Consider the following 23,534-nt stretch of genomic DNA (forward strand, 5'->3'; position numbering starts at 1 on the left):
GAGTGCTTTAATCACAAGGCTCTTAGATAACAGGCTACAGGCACTGACGGTTTCAAAATCTTCTTATTCTTTGGTAACATGCCACATTTCAAATATTATATATCTTGGTTGCATAACTGGATTATATCACCAATTTAGAAAGACCCATGGCCTAGTTTTGTAAACTGTTATTGAAAGACAGCCATAATCATTTATGTATGCTTTATGGATAGTTGTCAGGTTATAAAAATGTAGTTGAATAGTTGTGTTGGGGGTTGAATGGTGGATCCTTTCTATATAACTTTAGTGTTTTACAACAGTCTTAAATAAATTTCGCATACTTGATTATCATGAATGCACATTATTTCACGATTGTATTTTAATTATTCAAGATTATAAAGCACATGAAGTTGTAGTATTTCAATTGCTTAAATAGCACAATAAAAATTAGTCAATATTATTATGAGGTAAAATTTCTAATAATTCACATGATCTTGGTTTCTGCTTACTGGATGCATTAACTTGTTTATTATTCATTTTAAAAGTATTTGATGCCTGTATTTACAAATAATTCAGAAAAAAATGATAACTGTTATGAGGAGAAATGCTTTTGTAATCTTTAAAACGTAATCGTTTATTTACAAATCCCAAATGAGATCATTAACAACTTTAAACAACAATATTTTGAAATTACAAAATAAAGAGTGAATTAGAGAAATGCTGCCACCTACTTTGACTGAAAGAAGTTGAGATATGGTACAGTTCATTTTAAAATACCAATAATTTCAGCACATTAAGCAATGTGTTGTCATTAGGTCCCTGACTAGTTAGATTCATTTAGCTGTTTCAACCTTGGCCCAATAGTAAAGATCATCCTTTGATATTTCTAAAGCAAAGAAGGTGACATAAAAGAAATGGACTTATTTTGCCATAATCCTTCAAGGAAATATAGTTCCTAGTAGTTTATTCTAGGACTCTATATAGGTATATTTGACTACATTTGTGCAGCCCTAAGACTATTTTACTAGGCATCAACTTCTTTTTGAAACTCAACTGCAGTGAAACTCAGTGGGTAAATTTGAGCCTTTGACATTTATTTTAATATTTGCAACTAGGGAACAAATGGACAGATTTTGCATAAGTCTGAAATGTCAGAAATAACAACCTAGATTCTAATAATAAACCAATAACTGAAGATTATTCCTTAGAAAATTTTATGATAAATTAGACTTATTTTAGGTAAATTGTTTATCAACAATAAACAAACGCTTTAGTTGCGCTCTCAGATTGCTTGCTGTTGCTGATCTTGTGAGGTGCTGTTGTGACTCCCTGTGGCCCTAACTGTAACAGAACAAATCACGGCACCATCCTCACCAGTATTCTGAGCTTCGAGGCCATTGTCAGCCCTGTTGTCCAGTGTCAAATGTATTCTTTGTTGCTCTCTACTCAGCCTAGCATGTCTTCCCCAGGGAGCAACCTCTCCTGACACCATGTCAAAGCACTTGGAAGAAGTCACAGAATATTTGCCTTTTTGGTAGGAGCTTTTTGGCTGAACTTCTTTTTAGACAGATTTGTTTTTTGGCAGTCGGTGGTACTTTAAATATTCTTTGCCAGAATCCTTATTCGAGCACATCAGTTCTTCTTTGATCCTCCTTATTCAGTGTCCACCTTGCACGTGCATAAGAGGCTGTTGAAAATACCGAGGCTTTGTCACACATACCTTATTCTTTGCTTTCAACACTAAGTGTTGTTAGTTGCTGTCAAGTTGAACTTGACTCCTCTTGACTCTATGTACAACAGAAATACAACACTGCCCAGTCCTGCAACATTCTCACAGGTGCCCCTTTGTTTAAGTCCATTGTTGCATCTGTTGTGCCCATTCATCTCTAAAAGGGTCTTCTTAATGAGCTGCTGCTTCGCTAAGTATGATTTCCTTCCCCAGTGACTTGTTCCTTTTGATATCATGTACAAAGGAAGTTTAGGACACAATCTGTTCATTGTCACAGATAAGGAGCGTTTTGGTTGTGTATCTACAAATATCTATTTTTTCTTCTGGAAGTCCCTAGTATATTTAGTATTTTCTCTACTACTAATTATTTAGAAAGATGAGAAATATCCCATCTTAAAATGGTAAACACATATTTATTTTATAATGTGATATCACTTAAATAGGTAGGGAAACTTGATAGTGTACATGGGAAATGCGTAGCACAGGCCCGATCCATAGCAAATGCAAAAGATGATGGCTACCTTGTTATTATATTATATTATTATATTATATTGTAATATTATATTAATTAATTAAAAAGTATTTATAGAATAAAGCTTGAAAAATATGCACATACAAGAATATGTCAAAATATATTGCTATAAAATTATCAAAGCCTTTATTACATAAAGCTATTGATTTTCAACATGTCCTCCATCTAGATCCATACCAGGGGATACCCCTCCCAAACCAGAATTGCACTCAGGAAAGAGGAGCTTTCTTATTAGGCAATTTTCCTGCTAGGGGAGCATCCGGCAACTCACTCTGTGTGAGTGCACCTCGAGGCATTGGAAAAAACTGTTTGCAAGAACCTAGTTTTCAGTGATGGGCAATTTAAGATAAAACTGTGTAGCTCTGAAATTTTGTTTCCAGATCGGGAAAAGTGCCGCAGAAACTATTGTGATGTTGCACTCAGCTGACATGGACAGAGCTATCAGAAAAACTCGTGTACAGGTGGTTTTCTCATTTCAAAAAAGAGGAAAAGTTGATTGATGACAAACTTCATTCTGGACATCTATCAACATCCCAGATGGAGGAAATGTTGACTCAAAGTAAATTTGGAGTCCGTTCCACCAGATGGACACTGTCTGAGAACGACCATTTGTGCATTGTCTGGGGACTCACATCCTGGTGCTCTGAAATGATCTTTGAGCTGTGAGGATAAAAAGGTGTCTGAAGGGGCAAGATTGACAGGGTAAGTTTCTGTAGTGCATTCTTGTAGCATAGTCCTTGCTCCGATAGAAGAAGGAGGTAGTGCATGGTTATTGTGGGCAAAAAGAATTTCTCAACATAAAACTTCTATTTAAAAAAAACAATGGAGTTTCCATTTTCTTAAAATTTCTTCATATTGTGTGCCTAATATTTTGTTCCTCAAGAAAAGAATATCCCTTTGAAATGAGAAAACTATTGCAATAACCTTTTGAACTGCTCTCTCTGTCTTTACTAATGGGTCCAGGAGATTCCTTTAGAAACCACTGTTTCGATTGGGTAGTTTGGGTTTTTTTTTATTTCAAAGTTACAAAATCATTAAATGTGATACATATGCACTTTAATAAATGTTCAACAGTCTTATTGAAATATAATTCATGTATAAGACAATGCCATGTCTAACTATACTAAAAGAGTTGTGCATTCATCACCCCAATCAATGTTAGAACATTGTTTGTTGGTCAAATGGAATGTGATCTGCCTCATTGACAAGGCCTGTCATTCACAATAGACTTTCCTTCATTTACTAAGTGGCATATGCCTCTTAATCTTAAACTGCACCAAAGAACCATCCTGCCCAACCACCTTCACTTAATATTATCATTGTTCTTAGTCTTGACTCTTTCCTTGGGTTTCTTGTCCACCATGCCAAGCACAGGAGTCTCCTCAGCTGCAGCTTCAAAAAAGAGGTACCAGGTCCGCACCAATGAGCAACCATAACACAAAGGAGCAACCAAAACCATTTTTGATGAACCGTCTGTTCATGTCTTTTGCCCACCTTGAAATTGGATAATTTGTTTGTTTATTTTATCTTATTGAAGTGATACAGAATACTATCTGATAAACATTTCTTCACAGTCCATGGGCTATCTTTTTACTCTTTTGATAAAGTCTTCTGATGTGTTTAAGTGTCTTATTTTATTAGAAAGCAGTCATATATATTTCTTCCATTAGGTATGCGTCCTTTATTTTATTTGGTAGTAGGTGTTTCCCTGCAATGGAATGTTTAATTTTGTTCCTATGTTCTTACTGATGATTTTTATAGCTTTGGGGTTTACATTTATGTGTCTGACCTATCTTGATTTTGTTTTGGTATGTGGGTTGATGTATGAACCTCTTACATTGCTCTGTAAATGGAGATTCAATTTTTCCAGCACCATAGGTTGTAGATGGCTGTCTCTTTTTCACTTAATGTTTTTAGACCTTGTGTAAAAAATAAATTGCATGTAGGTAGATACAATTATTTCTGGACCTTTATTTAGTTCCATTGGTCTATATGTCTATCATTTTACCAGTACTAGGCTGTTTTGACTACGGTGGGTGAGTAATAGATTTTGAAGTCAGATAGTACAAGGCAACCTATATGCTGCTCACTTGTTTTTGTTACTCAGAGGAGTTAGTTGCTTATCCTGTGTCTCTTCCCTCTCCATAATGTTGGTAACTCATTTATTAAATTTTCAAAGGATTAAGTTGGAATTAGGGTCAGAATTTAGTTATATTATAGGTAGCTTGGACATTTTCATGCTATTACCGGCATGTCTTCCTGTCCATGAACATTGGTCTATGTATCTATCATTGTACCAGTACCAGGTTATTTTGACTACTTATACAAGCCATGGTGTTTTCCATTGCCTAACATGCATGTGAAAGTTGGTCTTTGAGTAAGTATGATCAAAGAAGATTTGATCCAGTTGAATTGTGGTGCTAGAAAAGACTCTTGAAAGTACCATGCATAAAGGATAAACTAATCAGTATTGGAAGAAGTATGACCAGAGAGCCCTTTAGAGACTGAGATGGCAAGACTTCCTCTAATATACTTTGGACATGTTTTCAGGAGAGATCACTTCTGAGAGAAGTGCTTGATAAAGTGGAGAGACAGTGAAAAAGAGGAATTCCCTCAAGGAGAGGAATTGACAACATGGCTGCAAAATTGGGCTCTGGAATAGGACACATGTTAAGGATGGCACAGGACCTTGCAGTGTTTCATTTTGTTGTGCATAAGAGGTCACCATGGGTCAAAAACAAGCCCATGACATCGAACAACAGCAATCCATGAACAAGGGACACAATTAGGCTTTCTAGTCCCATAAAGAGTTACAATCTCAGAAACCCACACAGGCAGTTCTACTCTGTTATTAATTTGAATAGACTGAATGGATGATAGTTCGTTAGGTTTTGAGTTCTCCATGACCAAAAACAGTGTTTCTTGCTGTTGTTCATATGGGCACTATGGGTGGGAGTCAACTCAATGCTACCTAACAACAATATAAACAAGGAATCTTATTCTATTTGTCTAGTTCGAATTTGGTTTCTTGTGATAATGATCCGTATTTTTCATTGTACAAGTTTTGTTTGTTAGTTTCTTCAGTTAGGTTTATTCCTACGTATTGCATCTTTTGTGTGACTACTGTAAATGGTAGTGTTGCCTTGAAAATAATTGAGGATCAACATAAAACCAACTTGGGTTAAAAGATTCCTCAAGACTGTACTTTTGAAGATAAACTTTGATTTTCTAACTATTAGAATATTTTTGCCTTAGAGAGGTCATTCTGCTTGATTCTATTCCAAAAGTAAAAGTTTTCTAAATTAAATAAAGCTTGGTTTATTTTGAATGTCCTTGAGTAAGGAAATAATTTATATCACTCTATATATTTCTAGCATTCTTGACTGAAAGATGGATAAATTCCATATACAAATATGGGTGATTCTGTAATAACCTATATCTTCAAAGAAATCACAGCATGTCAAGAGGTTCTAGTTAGTAGACTAGAATATTTAGAAGTATCTAAATCTACATTTCCTATTAAAATCAGAAAGTATACTTTAATATAGAAGTATACTTTCTGGTTTTAATAGGAAATCTTGAATTTGACATATTTCCCCCAAATCAGTGAATACATAACCTACAAAATTACTAAGTATTCTTGCACAAATAACTGAGCTTGGGAATCATTCAGGATTTTCTCTACATTCTCAGTGAATAATTCTAATAATGAGATTTGGCTGACTGTGCAATATATATGACTTACTTTTTTCAGATGTGTTAACTGTTAGATAACACATATGTGCTTTATTGGATATATTAGTGACAAGCATTGATTCAATTATTTTCTCAATATTGGAATTAGGAATCCTTTGTACTTTGAAAAAATGAGGTTTTTTTATTTTTAGTTGCTGCATGGTAAAAATTCAGTTTAGTGATTGCTTTTTCTTTAAGAGATGTAACTAATCTTGACTGATGCAAGGATTATAAAACATTAGTTTTTTAAAACCCAAAATATAAAACCTGACATTACACTATTTACAGTTTTTTTTTAATCTAAAGATTCATTTCTGTGCATTTGTTGCTTCTAATCAAACAACTATCTCACAAGTGTAACTTCATGGGAACAGATGGTAAAACCTTTGCACATTAGATTTAAATCTGAAAAGGAGACACTTTATTTTAAAATTGCCACTTGGGAACATAAAGTGCTCTCATGAGAAAAGCACATTTTACACTTTAAAGGCAGTCCATAAAATAAAGGCAGATGTTTAAATGACTTCTTAATTAACACAAAACAAACATTTACCTTCACTGTGGGAAAGAAACGCTGCAATTATGATCAACCCCTTAAAATAGCCTGGGACACATTGTATCCAAAGCATTGCCATGTACTTTATCTTTTGGAATTTCTTACCTTTTGTGAAGGAAAAAAGTGATTATTATGTATATCTACAATTTATTAATGTGAACATGTTATGGAAACAATGGTGATTATTTTCTAGCTTGATTAAAATGTTTTTTCATGTGCTTGAATCTAAATGATATTACCTTTATTATTTTCAACTAATTATACAGTTATATTACCCATTTAGCAATGAACAATTCTTTTAATCAAAGAAACATTTGTTAAGGGATTAAAGAGATGGTGATGTTCCTCAAAATGCCTTTGTACAAAATGAGGGCAGAACATGTTGCTTATAAAATATAATCGCAGAGAGCACAAATCCTGTGTGACCAAGTGAGGCATAGCGAAGAATAAAAAAATAATCCACTGTTACTCATAAAGAAATTCATTTGGGGGAAAAATACCAGTGCTGACATTGTATCTTTGTAGGCAAAGAGGAAAACCCGGGCAGGAACACTAATCCACTGATACAGCATTACAGTCAATTGTATTTCTAGCTGCACAGAGTGTACTTTTTTGAGCTCATAATATACGTTTATGAAGAGTACAATAAATAAGAAAGCACAAACTGTCTGAGGCTTACCTCCAACTTACATTTACGTCAAAAAAAGTAGTTCGCCATTTTAGAGGCAAAAAGAACGGAGACAACAGTGTTCTGTTTAGGAAAGTTTAAATAAGTATAAAAAGGAAAGGAAATACAGAGAGAAAAAAGACCTTCACATCTGGATTTTTTTGCATGTAATAAATGTTATAAAATATACTTATTAGCAAAGTTAGTTTAACACCCAATAACCAAAAATAGATAAGTGAAGAAATTGAATTGAGTCTTAAAATAAAATAAATAATAAAATAAAATCATGCAAGGTTTTACTGGACTGATAGAAATAAAAGGTCACTATCTGAGAATTCCTCATACTAGACTACATTTTTTTCTTCAAGAACTTATATTAAGTAGTTAATGACCCCTTTGCTATAAATATTCTGATACAATATCTTTAGTTGTTTTATTTCACATATATAATATATTTTTCCCTTAATTAGTAGAAATTATTTTGAACACTGGTAAGTTTTAGAGTACAACAAATATACTAGAGGACTATATGCTAGATAATAACTTTTTAATTTGATAAAATGACAAAGTGTGGGTCCCAAAAGTGCAAGTCAGATTTGTGATCGCCAAAAATTTTCATAACGTTCGGAGGGAGGGGAAAAAAAAAGAGGACCTGATGCAAAGGTCTTAAGTGGAGAGCAAATGCTTTGAGAATGATTGGGGCAGGGAATGTATGGATGTGCTTTATACAATTGATGTATGTATAGGTATGGATTGTGATAAGAGTTGTATGAGTCCCTAATAAAATGTAAAAAAAGAAAAGAGGAGAAAAAAATGATTAGGGCAAAGACTGTACAGATGTGCTTTATACAATTGATGTATGTATATGTATGAACTGTGATAAGAGTTGTATGAGCCCCTAATAAATTGTTTAAAAAAAAGAAAAGAAAATTTTCATAACGTTCATCTCAGAAAGAAAACAACTAGAGTATCTACTTTGTTTTAGTTCCCACACTAAAGGAAACATCAAAATGTACCAAAACACAAAGTAAGCAAAACTCTTCCATTTGGGAAGCATGTAATGACAAAAAGAGGATGGAGTACAATGAATATGTTATGGTCAATTGATTTTAATTAAAATCCATGGGAAGTATGGGATATTATTGTGTATTAGGAACTTAGAATTAGAAGCTTGGTTGAAGGAATTAACAATGACAACAAGAGTGCTATTCTTGATCTTAAAAAAAGTGAGTATACATAACATTTTTCAATTGATTTCTCAAGTGAGCACTTATATATAAGAAGTAAATTCAAGAAGGAAGAGGGTCGTTTTAATTCTGCTTTCTTTGTTGAGGTCATTTGGGAGAATTATGTGTTGCTGTTATTTCTGGATTCCCCTGAGTCTGCCATTACCCCCAGCAGTTCTACGCACAATAGAAACACTGTCCAATCCTGCACCCTCCTCACAGCTGCCCTTGTTCGTGCCCTTGTCACAGGCCCGGTGTCCATCCATCCCATTGGAGGCCTTCCTGTTTCATCAACGCCTCGACTTTCCTGAGGTTGACGTCCTTCTCCGGAGACCACAGCGATGGCGAGACTTCCTATGAGAAAATATGGACAAATTGTCGGGAGAAACAGGTATTTGAAAGCATGATGTAGACATACGCATTGGAAGGTGCTGTCGGGTCAGCGTTGGACTGCTAAGGGAAGGTCCTCTGGCTTGAACCCACATGTTGCTGGGCAGGGAACACATGAAGCTATTTTCTCCTGTAAAGATTTACAAAATCTACAGGTTTGCTGTGAGTGAGAATCACCTCAGGCATTTGAGAAGCTACTTCCTCATGATTTGTGATATAAATGTAGTCTGGAAAGTATTAAAGATGGGATTTTAATTAGCCTATGACCTATACATAATAATGAACAAATCTGTCAAAGATATCATGACAAAGCTTAGGGCTTTAGCACAGTGCAAACTTGATTGTTGTCCAAAAGAATGACTCAGAAAATATATAAAATGACACAGAGTTAAAATAAAGGTTTACTTAATTTTTCTCTGGAGCAACAATTACTTAAAGTTTCCTACATTTTCATGGTCTGATGTAGAGGTGCTATCTTAAAGTATAAAATGAATTTTAGAGGGCCTTAAATAAAACTCTGCATTTGGATTGAGAATAATTGTATATGTATCGCTTCAAAACTGACTGGGGCTGAGGTTACATTAAAGAAAAGATAATAACCATTATTAGTTGAGCAAAGATAGCCTCTACCATGAATTGGATGAAACGAATTTTAAAAGCTAATAAAAATTTGAAGACATTTATTTTAAGATCTTACAGTAAATTAATGGGCCTGGAAATGTATTTCTGTTCCATCACAGCCATTGAAATCCCAAGGAACGCAGCTCTGTCCTGACACAAATGGAATCACCACGAGTCAGAATTGAGCTGCACACGCAACTTATTTTTTAATAGCATGCCATAGCATTTACATAAGTTCCAGACCCCTGATTCTCGTTCTACATATCATTGTATGAAAGCACAATGAGCTTTCAGTCATTCAAGAACTGATGATTAAAGAGCAACAGTGCAAAGTGAGAAGAAACTTTAAATTTGAAAACAAAACCAAACCTTTGATGGAAAAAAAAAATAAAGAGTGTCTTCAAAGGTTTGAAACTGTCATGAAGAAAGTTTACATTGTGTTGACTTAGAGGCTAGCCATAGAAGTACAGTGTGAAGTTAAAAGTGCACATATCTGTTTCAGGGAAGGGGTGAAAACATTCATAGAGTCAGCTCTCTAAATCAGTCTGCTTTTTAAACTTTAAGTTTCCTATTTTCAAAATTGGTCAAGCAAAGACTGAATGACACATCCATTATAGAAATCTCACTGCATGCTTAGATATGAAACCAGAATTTAAACTATCATCTCTGATAAGATATTTGCAGCTAACAAATCAGTCCCCAATTCTTATCTGTATCAAAAATATGCTTGAAGCAGTGTCAAAAACAAGAACAATGTTTTTTGGTGGTGTTGTTGTCACTGTTTAACTACTATTGTGATTTAAGTGAAGATTTAAAAATAAAATTGGTTAAACATTCAACAATTCATACATATTTGCTTCATGTCACTATCTGCAGTATAAACAGTGTAAGGGCTCACTTTACACATCCTTCCATTTTAATTTATACTTCGATTCTTTCTTGCCTTCTCAAAATTATCCCGGGACAGATGCAACTTTTTTAATTTCATATGGTTGATTGCTCAAAGTACTGCATGCCTATAGGCTGTCTATTGCTTGGCTGAAAGTTGACAAATGGTTCCTGAAGACTTCCCAGTCTGAAGAGTGGCCTAGGACCCTATTCCTGTGGGTTCCACCAGTGTCCAGAACACAACTGAGCCTGGTTTTCTTATACTAAGTTCTGTTCTGTAATTTTCTTCTACTCTCTTTACAAATAAGGACTATTTACAGAACATCATATTTATCTGAACATTATATGAACTTTCTTCATGACACTTTCAAACTTTTGAACACACCCAATGATTTGCTTTGTTTTTATTTCCACCCAATGATCTGCTTTGATTTTTTCCCCTCTGGTTTAAAGTTTTCCCTCACCTTTCCAGACATTCAGGTCAGATTCAGAAGAGGACCTGAAACAAGGTATGGTAATGTTGATGTCAGATGGATCTTGGCTCAAGCCAGAGTATACCAGAAAGATGTTTACTTGTGTTATTGCCTATGCCAAAGTATTCAACTATGTAGATAATAAGAAAGCATGTATAACCTTGAGAAGAATGGAAATTAATGAACACTTCATTGGTTCATGTGGAACTTGTATGCAGATCAAGAGACAGTTGTGCAAATGGAAGAAGAGAATATTGCACAACTTGAAATCAGTAACGGTGTATATCAGGGTTGTGTCTTTTCACCATACTTATTTACTTTGTTCTGGTGAGCAAATCACCAGGGGAACTGGATTATATGAAGAAGAATGAGGTATCAGGATTGGAGAAGGGCTTATTAACAACCTCTGATCAGTTTATGACCTAACCTCAATGGCTGAAAGTGAGGGGAGCTTGAAAGCACTCACTGAAGGGAATCAAAGGCTGCAGCCTTAAGTATGAATTACAACTCAATGTAGAGATCAAAATCTTCACTACTGGACCAAGAGGTGACATCATGATAAATGGAGGAAAAGTTAATATGGTCAAGGATTTTGTCTTGCTTGAATCCACAATCAATTTCATGGGCGTAGCAGTCAAGAGATCAAAAAACCCTTTGTGTTGGGTAGATCTGCTGCACAAGATCTCTTTATGGTTTTGAAAAGCAACGATGTTACTTTGGCGCTAAGGTGTACCTGACACAACCCATGGTATTTTCACTTGCTTCATAGGCATGTGAAAGCTGGACATTGACTAAAGAAGACTGAAGAGGAATCAATGCATTTGACTAGTGGCACTCACAGAGATTGTTGAAAATATGCGGATTATTCGATGGAAAAACGAGTATATCTTGGAAGGAGTACAGCCAGAGTGCTCCTTAAAGGCTAGGCTAGTAAAGCTTCATCTTACATAGTTTGGAATGTTGTCAGGAGGGACCGGTGCCTGGAGAAGGACAGCATGCTTGGTCAACGGGAAGGGCAGGAAAACGGGAAAGGCCTTTAATGAGATCGATGGATACAGTGGCTGCAACATTGAGCTCATGAACAGGAACAATTGTGAGGATGGCACAGGACTGGCAGTGCTTCCTTGTTGTTGTTGTTGTGCATAGGGTTTCTATGGTGAGGAACAAACTCAACAGCATCTAATAAGAACATTCCACCTTGTACTGTGTTTCTCTAAAAACCAGTTCTTAAATGACTGAATGCTCATTGTGGCTCTCAGACTATGATATATATATATATATATATACAGAATCAGGAGTATGGGAATTATATAAATGTTATTATTCAAATGCTGTGATATTTATTTTAGTCAGTTACCATCTAGTTGTTTTGGTTTACCATGTTATAGGACAAGGATTGAGTAATCCATTAGTCCTTTGGACAAATTGCTTCCACATTTCTTTAATTCTCTTGATTTTTATTTGCTCTTGTTTCTGTAAGATAATAATAACATCTTAAATAGACACCCAAAATCTGTAAAGACCCTAGTCACAATTCACAAAAGTAGAATATAGAACACTGCCATTGTAACCTATTGTATACCAATTTTAAAATATATAATAATTATATATATATATCATTTTGATAGGTTTATTTATACAATCTCTATTTTATTATAAATTAATTGGGCGGTTACATATCAGATCATCAACATTGTATTCAACAGTTTACACTACTAATCAACACCCACAATAATTTCCCCTTTGCTGACTCATTGATGGCTCTTATTCCTCTTCTGGACGACTAAATTCAACTTCACTCAAGTTAACACCCACCAACATGCAATCCCAATGCCTTCTCATTGCACCTGAGACTGAAATCTCAAGCCCATGGCCAAGTGATTAACTCCCTTCCTGTTTGTGCTTTTTCCTCTGTGTGTATATATATGTGTCACTGGTTTTGTTTCTTTAGAGAACCAAACTTAAAACACCTCCCAACTTGGCCAACAAGTACATCATAATTGATAAAATGTGGAAGCTGACAAGATTTTACATTTACCTAGAGTCACAATCAACACCCATTAAAGAGGCAGTGAAGAAATCAGCTGATGTATTGTATATTGGTACGATGCAATGTTTCTCAAAAGACCTCTTTAAAGTGTTAGAAAGGAAAGATGTCACTTGGAAGAAGGCAAACCTCACGCAGACAACCATGTTTTCAACTTGGGTTCTAGAATTGTATATCTTCCTTCATGTAGTCAGTATCAAAACACTTGCTTCATTCAGAGAAAAATGCTACTGGTGGTCAAATAAAATAATCATTCCTTGGGTGGCCTCAGCTATTCTAAAGCTTATGTTGTCCTTCAAATTTGCTCTGTGTTGTCCTCAAAACTTTTCAAACATTTTTGCTTCATAAAATAATAATTACTTGATAAAAGTATTTTTAAGAAAATATGGAGGTACTGCATGAAGAAATGTGTCACAGATGACCTAAGTATGAGATGTGGGTAGTAAAATTGAAGGAAATGTACTTTGTTTTGAAAAATAGTTATTCTTGATTGATAAAGAGATGCCCGCCTCCCCTCTATACCCCCCAAAAAATGGAATGTCTTTTCAACACTGTGTATTCAATTTATTTTCAAGAAACAACCTTATCTCCTTCAAGGTACTCTCCATTACACTTAGTACATTTGTCAAATCTGTGATTCCATTCTTGGAAACATTTTTCAAACTCATGTTTGGGTGGCTGACACCACCTCCCTCATTTCTTTCTTCACCTCTTCTACATTGTCAAATCGCTGTCTTTTCGTGTCCCTCTGCAGCATGGACACAAAAAGAAATCACATGGAGTGAAGTCAGGTGAGTCGGGTGTGTGGGCCAAGACAGACATGCTGTTTATTTGCCCCAAACTGACACACTGAATGGGAGTGTGAGTAGGTTCATGTTGTACTGGCAAAAAGAGTTCCCTGCCTGCTATGAAGCAGACCCTTCTTGTCACACACTGTTCCACAATATTTTCTGAACCTCTAAATAGAAAGCTTGATTAACTCCCTGACCTGGTGAAGGAAACCCCAAATGCACTCCGGGTAGACATTTTCATCCGTGACAGGTGTCCACAATGAGGTTTGTCATCAATTGACATTTCACTCTATTTGCAATGAGAAAACCACGCGTACACTTGAGTTTTTCCATAGTTTTTTCCTTGTAAGTTGTGTTCAACATCGTAGCAGTTTCTGCAACACTTTTCCTGAGCAGGAAAAACAAATTGTCACAGATGCGCACTGTTCTCTTAAATCGGCCTTCACCAAAAAAAAATGAGATTCAAGTGAAATTGCTTTTACGAAAAAATTCACTGTGACTATAGATATCCTTCCTTCCTGGGTGCACTAACGCAGAGCAAGTTGCTTGATGCTTGCCTAGTGGGTAAAATGTGCCCTATGAAACTCTCCCCACCAGAGCTTTTTCTGGGGTACCTCTGTGTGTGTGTGTGTGTGTGCTTGTGTGTTATATGATGATGCTAAAATATAAAAATGTATATATATATGCATCATTGAGCATATTAATCCCATTTCCTCTATTACTGACTTAATTCTACCACCTTAAAAAAGACTCATTATACAATATTAGCAAATACTTTAGATAAGAAGACTGTGCTGGATAATACTGGCAAGGAGACAACCAGCATGGGCCATGTACTCCTTATCGTCCCATGTCCAGCACTTAATCGTGCTTCCTTCAACATCTCAGTCAATCTATATTTTATGAAGCATATTAATGTCCCAATGCTAAAGTGCAATTCTCCTTTTTTTAATTTCTTACCACCATGCAACTCCATAAAAGTTAAGTCTTTAATTATCACCAATGTTTCATTGGTATAATTGAGGTCAGTCTGTATGCATATTAAAATATGCCTAGTTTAAAGCAAATTAAATAAATAATACCAGCAAGAATTGTTAAGCACTTTTTGGTAGAATTTTCTGCAGTGCTCAAAAAAGCAGGAGCCATAAATGCTTTTCATTGGTTCTCAACTTGCACCTAAGATAAGAAGGCATGGTGGCATGAGCTAGCAGATTTTCATAAGCCACTACATAATCAAGACTTGATTATCATAGTAATATCATTTATTTTAAAATGTGTTAAAATTGAGAAACTTCTTTGACAATATACCCTTCAAATATTGGTATGTAATTCCCATTCCCTTGAACATAAGCCTTAATGACTTCCTTCCAGTGAACAGGATGTGCCAGGAGTGATGCTGCACCAGAAATTTCTTAAACGTGATGGCCCTCCTTTCGGGATTCTCCAACTCCAGATAAACCAACTTGGAGAGCTGAGTCCCCATGTAAGATACCTGACTATCCTGTAACCACCAAAATGGAGACATCAACTGCATACACCACACTGAGCTAGAGATGCCCAGGGACCATCCAGAATTGCAGCACAGGTGCCAGACTTGTGACTGGGTGAGGTTTCAGATGGTGCTTATCCAAGCCACCCTCTGTAGGCAAGTCCACGAAACCCAGACAAGGTGCCCTGTTGCTCTATACCAGCCTCCAGAGGTATGATGCAGAATAGTCCTGTGATGGCTCCTGCTTTTTCTGGGACAGGTTCCCTGGTAGCAAGGTTAGCATGGACTTCATTGTGCTTACTTATTAATCTTTACTAATTGTTGCCCTGTTCTATAATAAGGATAAAGAAATCCGTGCTTACCTTGCTTACTGGGTGGCCCTGTCTCATAAAGCCTCTTGCTGTCCATTGGAGTTCCCACCTACATCAATCCTATAGGACAGAGTTGAATATCACCAAAGATTATTATAACAGTAGATCTTTACAGAAGCAGGCTGTTACATAGTTCCCCCTTGGGGTCGCTGGTGGGTTCTTAACACTGACCTTTCAATTAGCAGCCAAGTGCTTTAAGGTTGTGCTCAGAGGGCCCCTTCCATCACTGCCAGGAGTGTAATTTTGAAAAGGGGCTCTGACACTGAGGGATGTTCTGCGGGTTGGGACACAGAGAGATTTGACCCACACCGATAGAATCTTTGCCATGGTGAAGAAACTGGCAATTATTCACTATAGATTAGTAAGTAAGCACAGTCAGGTTGTGCTTACCTTGCTGATTACTGATACTTTGAAGATACATATTTGGAGTGTTTTTTCCCCACAATGGATATCCCAGACTCTAAGTAGAAATATTTTAATTTTATAATGATTATGATCAAAAGATATCTAGTACTATAAAGCAAAGACAAATTCATTACAAATGCTTGATCATGTTTTTTTATGTAGTAGTGATTATACAACATTTATTAATAATATATGATCATTAGGTCACTGGAAATAATTAATAATCAATTAACTATATATCTATTAGATTTCGAAAGGCTGTTGATTTTATCATAATATCTCACTCCCAATAAAGGCAGTAGTCTGGGGTATTTGAAAAACATGTGGCTACATATTGCATAGTACTGTACATCTAAAGAGGACCCCTGGTGGTACAGTGGGGTATGCCTTAGCCTGTTAATCCTGAGGTCTGAAGTTCAAACTCAGCAGCCATTCTGAAGAAGTAAGGGGAAGTGTTTTGATTCTTTAGATATTGATATCCTCAATATTCCAAAAGGTCGGTTTTATTCTGGCTATTTTGGGGGGAGGGGGAGGGTGTGTCAGTTTAAGTCAGAATCAACCCATGACTGTGAATTTTTATTTTAGTGCATCCAAATGGCTCATAACATTTGCTTAATATCCAGGGTATATTCAAGATCTAGAGAAGAGACAGACACTATACCTACTTGATTGGCACTTTCACTGCTAGAAATGAATGAAAATATTTATGCAAATAATGTGTACTTAGTGATTTGTTAAATTCTCTCTCAACTCTGGTGCTGTGCAAGCCTCCCAGTATCATTATTAATGACATACTAACATCCTCAAGATAAACATCAATAATCTAAGTAGGAAAGACTTTACATTTTTTCAAATTTATAAAACTAGAAAGTTATAGAACAGATATTGTAAATCAAAACTTCTGATCTTTAGCCCAGTGCTTTTTTTTAACAATATTTCAGTATTAACTCTTTTATTTGTTTCAATTTAGTACATTCTCCACACACTGTTATTTAAAGTTAATTCAAGGAAGAATTTGGGTATATGTATTTGTGTGGATATTATAAATATGCTATAATGTGCTTTCTGTATGGGGAAAAAATAACACCTCACTACCATCAATGTGAAAAACTGAAACTAGGTGGGGTTACAAGGAAAACAAGATGTGGACAAGCAAAGTCTAAAGGTGCTCAATTTCAGCATAAGTTTAATTTGTGTCTATACTGTAACTATGCAAGATTGACAAAACAAGCAAGAAATGTTCATCCCTTTAAGTAGTATGGTATTTGGCCTTTTCTCAAATGGAACTTTCAAAGAAACAAGATTATTTTTAACTCTTTAGAGCTATATTAAAGAAAAGAGCTAGAAAGTGAAGGCTAGTTTTGTACACGACAGAATTTAATAAAGATAAAAATAGTGTCTGGTGGTGCTGCTGACCATATGGCCAGCGGTTCAAACCCATCAGTCACTCCACAGAAGAAATATGAGGCGAGCAGTGCCTGTCTACATCAACAGGGTCAGGAACCCCAGATAGATTTGCTACGAATTGGAGGCAAATGGATGGCAGTGAGTTGGTTTAGTTTGGGTTTGATCCCTTTGTAACGTGAATTGTCCTGCCTTCCGGTCCTTTTAAGAAAGTTTCAAGTGCAGTGCCTAATGAAGAGTCGTGTTTACTCGATCCTTCCAAACCTACTTCCCTCATCTCAGGTCCAGAAGCCCTAGGATTTCATAATAAGAGTATTATAACTTTTGACCTAGAAAAAAAATATCTCGCTGAAGTCATGAGGCAGAATTTTTAGAAAATTTCAAGTGAACACTACTCTTAATATATTTCTACATATTTCAGGAACTAATTTCATGGAAGTGTGGAATTATTATTATGTCTCTACATTTGTAGAATTTTATTGACTGGTAAGTCACGGGCAATATACAAGAAATCATATTGAAAATACTAACATTTCACCTTTGATACTGAACTTTCTTTGACAACCTACTCATGTGTTATTTGATATATAAGATCACTAACTTGCAACAGGGTACCGAGAATATACAAGTACCTCCCTGATATGCTCAGTTGAAGTGCAGGAAATTGTTTCTTAGGTTTGCTGAGATATCCACTCATACACTGTCAACTTAGAAAAACAGTTGACTGATGCTTGGATTTATCATGGTTTCAAAAATATTATTAGGGTCATTATTTTAAATATGATAATTATCATGACTTACTGAATTCTAAGAAATAATCTCCAAAGAATAAATAAGAAGTCAGGAAACCCTCTCTCAAGGAATAAATATAAATAAAGTCCGCATCAATAGCAAATGATGTAAACATTGATGTTTCTTCTAACATATACTTAGCTTTAAAATTTTTACATTTGACACTCTAGAAATTATTTCACCAACAGGATAATTATTTTTGATTCAGAGTCATCAAAATTAACTTTGAGTAATTAGGCATAAACATTTCTAATGTTAAAAACATAGACTTCTATTGCATATGTGTATTCAAAACTGTAAATTTACGTAAATATTCCTATTCTTAAAAAAAGTATATCTAGAGAAATGCCATTTCTGCAAAAATCAGACAACTGCAGTGATTGATCGTAGAAATGCAAATACATAGGTTGTGAGATGATATCCTCAATTCCATAAGCATAGCATTAATAGCATATTTAAATAAATGTAAATAACATTTTAATTCCCTTCGAATTTAAATATATAAGGAAGTATATTGAAACTATTTTTAAGTTTTCATGGCATAAAATTCAATAACAACCATATTAAAAAGAGTTGTTCAGTCATCACAACAATGTTTCAATATTGCCTTTCTTATATTTATTGTTAGTAGCTCCCCATTTGCCCCCAACCTCCCCACCATACCTCCTAGAAGCCATTAATCCAATTGCTGTCTCTATAGATTTACCTACTCTGAATTTCATATACAGAAAAATATTAAAAAAACAAAACAAAGTAAAAGAGAGAAAAGCTTCAATAGAAAAGAAAGCAGATGAGGGTGGCGATGCCGGGAGGGTGGAGGGAGGGTGGGTACAGAGGGTGAACCAATTACAAGGATCTACATACAACCTCCTCCCTGGGGGACAGACAACAGAAACGTGGGTGAAGGGAGATGTCAGACAGTGCAAGATATGACAAAATAATTATAATTTATAAATTATCAAGTGTTCATGAGATTGAGGGTGATGACGAGGGAGGGAAAAATGGAGAGCTGATACCAAGGGCTCACATAGAAAGCAAATGTTTTGAGAATGATGATGGCAACAAATGTACAAAATGTGTTTGACACAATGGATGGATGGATTGTGATAAGAGTTGTAGAAGCCCGCAATAAAATGATTTCTAAAGAAAAGAAAGCAGAAATATAAAAATCTAGAAAAAATTTAAAATGGGTCAAAAGCAAGATTATATGATAATGGTGTTAAATTTTAACCCAGTTGCATATGCAATAATCCACTTTCCAAGGCCTCTTTCATGATAGCAAAGACAGCAACATCGTGGTCTGTGATCAGAGAGGGGTCGTTGGAAGCTTGCTCCACTTGGCAAAACTCTTCCTCACCAATCAGCTGTAGACAAGAGCAGAGTTTTGATTGGAAAAAAAATGATGATTTCATACACATTTTATATTCTAGATCCTATAAAGACAATTAAAAGATATAATGGTTTACAACTTACAATATCTAACCTCTAAAAATTTTATCAGCCTACCTACTAGATAATAAAATGAATTGAAATGTGTTTAATTCGATCCATTTTATTGATTTCTGATATGATTCATCACATTCTCAAAATTTGTAAAGGGTTTAGTTTTTGTTTGTTTTGTTTTTGCATAAGACTCAAAGTTTGGTCTCCAAGTACTATCAGTTGTGGTTCAATGTCTTGAGTTAGTTCTCAATGGACGCATGTACAACAGGAGAAAACGCCTCCCATCATGAGCATCTTCACAGTGGTTATGTTGGAGCCCTTTCTGCAGCCAGTTAACCCAATCCCATGGCAGAGCTTCTCTTCTATGCTGACCCTCCCTTGACCAAGAATGATATTCTTCTCCAGGGCCTGGTCTCTCCTGATAACCTGTTCAAAGTACTCAGGCAAAGTCTTGCTATGCCTCCTTCTTTAAAAAAAAAACAAAAAACATTTTATTAGGGGCTCATACAACTCTTATCACAATCCATACATACATCAACTGTGTAAAGCACATCTGTACATACTTCGTCCTCACCATTTTCAAAGCATTTGCTCTCCACTTAAGCCCTTTGAATCAGGTCCTCTTTTTTTCCCCTCCCTCCCCACTTCCCCCTCCCTCATGAGCCCTTGATAATTTATAAATTATGATTTTGTTATATCTTACCCTGTCCAACATCTCCTTTTACCCCCCTTTCTGTTGTACATCCCCCAGGGAGGAAGTCACATGTAGATCCTTGTAATCGGTTCCCTCTTTCCAACCCACTCTCCCTCTACCCTCCCAGTATCACCACTCACACCCCTGGTCCTGAAGGTATCATCCGCCCTGGATTCCCTGTGCTTCCAGCTCCTATCTGCAGCAGTGTACATCCTCTGCTCTATCCAGACTTGCAAGGTAGAATTTGGATCATGATAGGTGGAGTGGGGGGGAGGGAGGGAGGGAGGAAGCATTTAGGAACTGGAGGAAAGCTCTATTCTTCATTGGTGCGACATCGCACCCTGACTGACTCATCTCCTCCCCTAGACCCCTCTGCAAGGGGATCTCCAGTGGCCGACAAATGGGCTTTGGATGTCCACTCTGCACTTTCCCCTTCATTCATAGATTTTTTTTTCTGATAATGCCTATACTTGATCCCTTCGACACCTCATGATTGCACAGGCTGGTGTGCTTCTTCCATGTGCTATGCCTCCTTCTAAGGAGTGTTATGGTTGTACTTCTGAGACAGATTTGTTTTCTGACACTCCGTGATATTCTCAACACTCTTCATAAATCAAATATATCAGTTATTTTAGAATATTGCTTACAGAGTGTCCAACTTTCACGTTCATTCGACGTGATAGAAAATACCTTCGTTTAGGACAGGCACGCCTTAGTCCTCAAAGTGACAGGCTTGCTCTTCAACACTTTGAAGATGTGTCATACAGAAAATTTACCTGTATTAAATTCATCATTTGATTCATTGACTGATGCTTCTCTGAAGAACATGTTCAATGAAATCCTGACTACTTACCTATTTCCTCCACTTATCAAGAAGTTATGTGTTGGTCCAGATGTGAGGTTTTGGGTTCCCTTTGTGTAGTATTCTGACCCACACTGAAGGCTGCAGTCTACGACCTTTTCTAAGGGTCAGGTGCTTCAGAGCCTGGTTTGCAGCAAGCGCTGTTGTGTCATCTGTATTATGTCATGTTTTTCCTTGGATTATGCATTCAGCAAACAGACTACATTATTATAATGAAAGGACCCACATTTGACACATACCACCTCTGATTTTGAACCGTGCAATATTCCTTTATTCTATTCAAATTAATGCCTTTTGGTTCATGTTTAAATTCTACATGTGCACAAAAACAACTCTTCGGATATTCCTAGTGTTTGTTGAGTTGTCAATCTTTTGTTATGAGCCACAGAATCAAAAGTCTTTGCATAGTCAATGAAACACCAAAAAGTATTTTTCTGGTATTCTGTGCTTGCAACTAATCTTTATCTTGGCTCAGCCATGATAGCCCTTATTTCCCCATCCTCATCTACACATCTTGAGTCTAGATAGAATTTCTGGAAGCTTGTAGATTTACAGCCAATAAGGAAGGAGGAGAATGCTGCTAAGATCTGAAGAATGAGCTACTGCAAAATTTACAGATAGCAGTGGAACATCCAAGTAGTGACACCTTTCATTTCCAGTAAGGATAATAGGTGCAGTAATGACAGTGCCAGGTATTTATATAGCACCATGCAACTTATACAATTTTAAATATATTACTTACGTAATATATAATAATTCATGGGTTTCTGATAATACTTATAATTCTATAATTGCCTTTATCTAAATTCCTTAATCAAGAAAAGTCATAAGGTTCTATCTTCTGGATAAACTGTAAGATTCCATAAGTCATTTTTTAAAAACATTTTATTAGGGGCTCATATAACTCTTATCACAATCCATACATATACATACATCAATTGTATAAAGCACATCTGTACATTCTTTGCCCTAATCATTTTCAAAGCATTTGCTCTCCACTTAAGCCCTTTGCATCAGGTCCTATTTTTCCCCTCCCTCATTTTTAAAATAAAATGTACCACAAGTATTTATAAAAGATTATGGATCAATAACTATTAGTATGTTTCATGTCTTCTATATTATTGTGAGTGTAGCACGTTAATGGGAAGGACTTCATTCTCTTGTTAAGGTCATAATGAGTCAGAACCAACTCAACTGCCCCTGACAGCAACAGCATATCTCTCAAGATCAAGTGACCCATACTCACTGTTAAGCACAAGGTGCATGGTTCAAAACCACTAGCTACTCCATGGAGGAAGGATGTTCCTGCTGCCGTAATGATTAACCGTCTCAGAATCCCTCTAGAAGCCCACTATGAAAGAGTATTAACTCAATGATGGTTGATTTGTCTTGGGTTTGATGTGCAGTGGAATGGGTACACTACCCGCGATGTGAGGAGACAGTTTCCAAGTGTCTGCTTTTGCTTGCAGAGAGGAAAGCTAGTGCTCAGTTTTCAAGTCTTTTAATTAAGCTAATTTTAAAATACTGTAATGGCATACCCATGTCTCCAAGGAGAGGGGGGAAATTCCCACATAGACTTTTTTAAAAATCAGACAAAATTCTATTATTTTTAATTCTATTAAAAATGATTTACCCTGACAATGTGACAACTTCTAACTCGTGTCAACATTATCAAGCATCTTGATATCAAATGGTCCTCACCCATATAAGAACACCTTACTTTATAATATCCAGGAAAAAACTGGATTTTGGAATTCCCAGAAGTGCTGAGTTTATTCAAATTTTCTAAGAAACCTAAGCAAAAGAGAGCAAGGAAGTTTGCTCTTGTACAATTTTGAATAATTTGACTGCCTAAGGTCTTACTTCATATCTGATTTTTTGTTACCATGGTAGCTAATGGGAAAAAACTGCATCAATAGAGCAATAGTCTATCAAAATATAACTAAGATGGGTCCTTTTAAAATTTAAATCAAAATGCATAATTTTTAAGAAAAACATCTCTGTAATTTTTTAAAATATCTTATAGTAAAGGAAGAGAAATTATGCAGTAGAAATTATTGAAATTAATTCCATTCGTTAAGAAAAATTTTGTGCTTTTACAGTTGTCTGAACTTGTTTGTTTTCTCTAGCAGTTTGTTTATATAATTTGATTTACTGCATGTTTTGGCTAATTGGTTACTTAGCTTACTTTCTTAATATATAAATCCAAGAAGAGAGGCAAAAACAGAATCTAATGCTGATGGTTTCCTGCTTGAGGACAGACGATCGATCTTATCCTTGCAAGACAACTGCTCTTCAGAATGCTCCTCTCACTCAAAAACCATTTCAAACAGCTGAAACAATCTCATTTTGTTAGAGTAAACAAGTACAACAAAGGAAAACAAATGAATAGGAAATATCAACAGTATTAACAAATTTAAGAGAAAAAACAACCAAACAG

This window comes from Tenrec ecaudatus, chromosome 17 (genome assembly GCF_050624435.1).
Source record: "Tenrec ecaudatus isolate mTenEca1 chromosome 17, mTenEca1.hap1, whole genome shotgun sequence".
Lineage (NCBI taxonomy): Eukaryota > Metazoa > Chordata > Mammalia > Afrosoricida > Tenrecidae > Tenrec > Tenrec ecaudatus.